Raw genomic sequence first — 2,939 nt, 5'->3', positions numbered from 1 at the left:
CTGCCTACTTGTGATCTCTCTCTGTCAAATAAATAAATAAGATCTTAAAAAAAAAAAAAAACCAGACAAACACAATACCTTAAAGGAAAATTGTGAACTAAATTCACTTGACATAGATACAAAGATATTGTAATGAAATATAGCAATATATTAATAAACAAAACTAAGCATGACCAAGATGTATTTATACTAGGAATACAGGTCAGCACCAGAAGAGCCAATGTTATTCACCAGAGAGAGCTTGAGTGGAGGGAGGGGAAGATGGAGAGAGAGAGAATCGCCAAGCAGACTCCCCACTGAACACAGAGCCCCCTGTGGACTCGATCCCAGGATATTGAGATCATGACCTGAGCTAGATCATGACCTGAATCGAAATCAAGAGTTGGACACTTAACCCACCGAGCCACCCAGGCACTCCTATAATTCATTATGTTAAAAGAATAAGAAGGAAAAGTAATAATGCTTCTCTTGGTAGATCCAGAAATAGATTTAATAAAATTCAACACTCATGCTATGATAAAAAAAAAAAATCTCAAGTAATCCATGATACAAGGGAACTTCTATAACTGGATACAGCTAGCAAATACCGTATTATCACAGTGAATATTGAGAGCATTTTTTTAAAAGACAGCCACAAAGTGCATATGTCTCCTATTCCTGTTTCTTTTCAACATTGTACTAGAAGTTTGAACCAGAGGATAAAACAAGACAAAGAAATAATGGGTAAAGATCAGAGAACTAGAAACAAAATAGCTATTATTTGCAGATGAGGGAAATGTGTAAAGGATCAACCAAAGAGAGATACAAGTTAATTAAAAATAAAAAAAGTCAATTGCATTCCTGTACTTCAAAAAGAAACAGTTAAATGACCATTAACAGGAGAATAGATGCTTCTACAATAAAGTACTGTAGTAACTTAAAACTAATGACCTAGAGATATTTGTATCAATAGGGATAAATCTAAAAATATAGAATATTGAATAAAGGCAAACTTCAGAAAGATGTATGCAGTTTGATTCCCCTCATAGATTAGGAATACGTTCATATGTACGAAGAGTAAACATTACATCAACTTAAGGATGCTGGTCACTCCTGAATGGGAGGCAAGAGAAAGCAATGGATGAACAACCCGTGGGGTTCTGGCTTGGTGTCCGTAACGTTTTATTTCCCAAGCTAGGTTGTGTGCACATATATATGGTTCAACTTAGATAGTGTGTTTTCTTGGTCTTCTCTCTAGTTCCTGTGGGGTTGTGTGGGAGAGAGAGGGTAATTAGAATTGTTAGTTGATGTGTTCACTTATTTTGTATTTTACCTTCCCAGGGAGCTCCTTTCTGATCTCCTTATCTAGAATTTCATCATACCTATCGAGTTTCCTCCTCTCCCCTCTTTTTTTTTTTTTCTTTTTAACCACTCACTACCATCTTTAGTATGCATGTTACTTGTCTTGTTTATTTCTTTTTAACACCATCAAAAACATAAGCTTCAAAAGGGGTGGAACATTGGGAGATTTTTTTTATTCTTGTTCTTATTGCATCTCCAACATGAATCAATGCCAGGCACATAGTAGGCTCTTGATAAATACTCGTTGCTTACATAAATGTATGAACAATTGATTAAACAGAAGTTTATTTGAATAAAAATATCTTGCTCTTTGAAAGTTCTCTAGGCTGAGTTTTATAGCCTTAATCAACCCTTTTATTGTAGTTATATTAAAAAGGAAGCAGCAGCTAGATGACAATGCACACTCCTGGTTTGAAATGGTGTTGGGAGTACCAAGCCAGAGTTTATTGGCTGAGGCTCTGCCTGCTGTTACATCGCCTTGTGCTAATACAGATAATTACTTCTCAAGGAAAAGACTTAAAAAGTACTAAGAACAACCTGAATGTAGAATGAGTCTTATTCCTAATCATGAAACTCCACCAAAAAAAAAAAAAAAATCCATGTTTTTTATTTGGTGCCTGAAAACCTGAGTTATTTCCATTATCTGATAAGTCACATGTTTTTATAGTTATGAAATAGAGACAAGGGTTGGTTGATGATGGAAAATAACATACTGAATTAGAGTGAGCCCGTCTCACCATTCCTTAGGGTTATTGCTTGCTATCTAATTTGACTCCGGCTTCAAGGAGAGGGATTCTGGGAGGTTTTATGGAGGATTTGCAGTGGGAAAGAAAAGTCCCAGAGACTCTTGATGTTCAAGAAACACATATTTTTGTTATTGTTGTTGTTGTTCTTAGTGATTCATAAACGGGTTTAATGTGGATAGGTGTCCTAGGTTCAGCTTTAGATAGAGGCGGTGCATAGATTTCTTTCTTCCTTAGGCCAGGAAGTACCTCTCTCCCATTCTTTTCTATTTAACAACTGGAATGATGCTATATTTTCTATGTCTTTGGTTGCAAAATGATTTCCATTAGTAACTACCATTTACATTCTGTTGTTGAAAAGAAAGCATATTTGCAGGCACACGTTTTCTCACTTATGAGACTTTTAGAAGGAAAAATGATTTTTTTTATTTGTGGCCTATGAATAAGAATATAAAGTATTAAAAAAATAAATAAAAAATAATACCAACAATCTTATCACACTCATTAGTTCTGAGCCAGGCTGCATGTAAGGGGATTTGTAAAGAACAGATAGGAGAGATAGGGGGATAGGGATACATAGGGATAGGACGGAAGAAAAGGAAAAGAGGGAGTAGTTGATTTCAAGGCTGTACTTCTTCCCCTCCCCTGCTTACTACTGGAGGTTAAGCTCATTCCAGAGAGATTTACAGAAAAGGGGATATTCTCTGTTATAAAGAGCTAAGGATGTCATTTTATTCTTAGCCACCTACGACAATTCAGGCACATGAAGGGAATCAGAGCTAGATTTCATTTTATTTTTTTTAAAGATTTTATTTATTTCTTTGACAGAGAGAGAGAGAGATCACAAGTAGGCAG

The sequence above is a fragment of the Lontra canadensis genome, unplaced genomic scaffold (assembly GCF_010015895.1).
Source record: "Lontra canadensis isolate GAN:19392208 unplaced genomic scaffold, GSC_riverotter_1.0 scaffold164, whole genome shotgun sequence".
In the NCBI taxonomy this organism is placed as follows: domain Eukaryota; kingdom Metazoa; phylum Chordata; class Mammalia; order Carnivora; family Mustelidae; genus Lontra; species Lontra canadensis.
Note: the sequence above shows the minus strand (reverse complement) of the source record.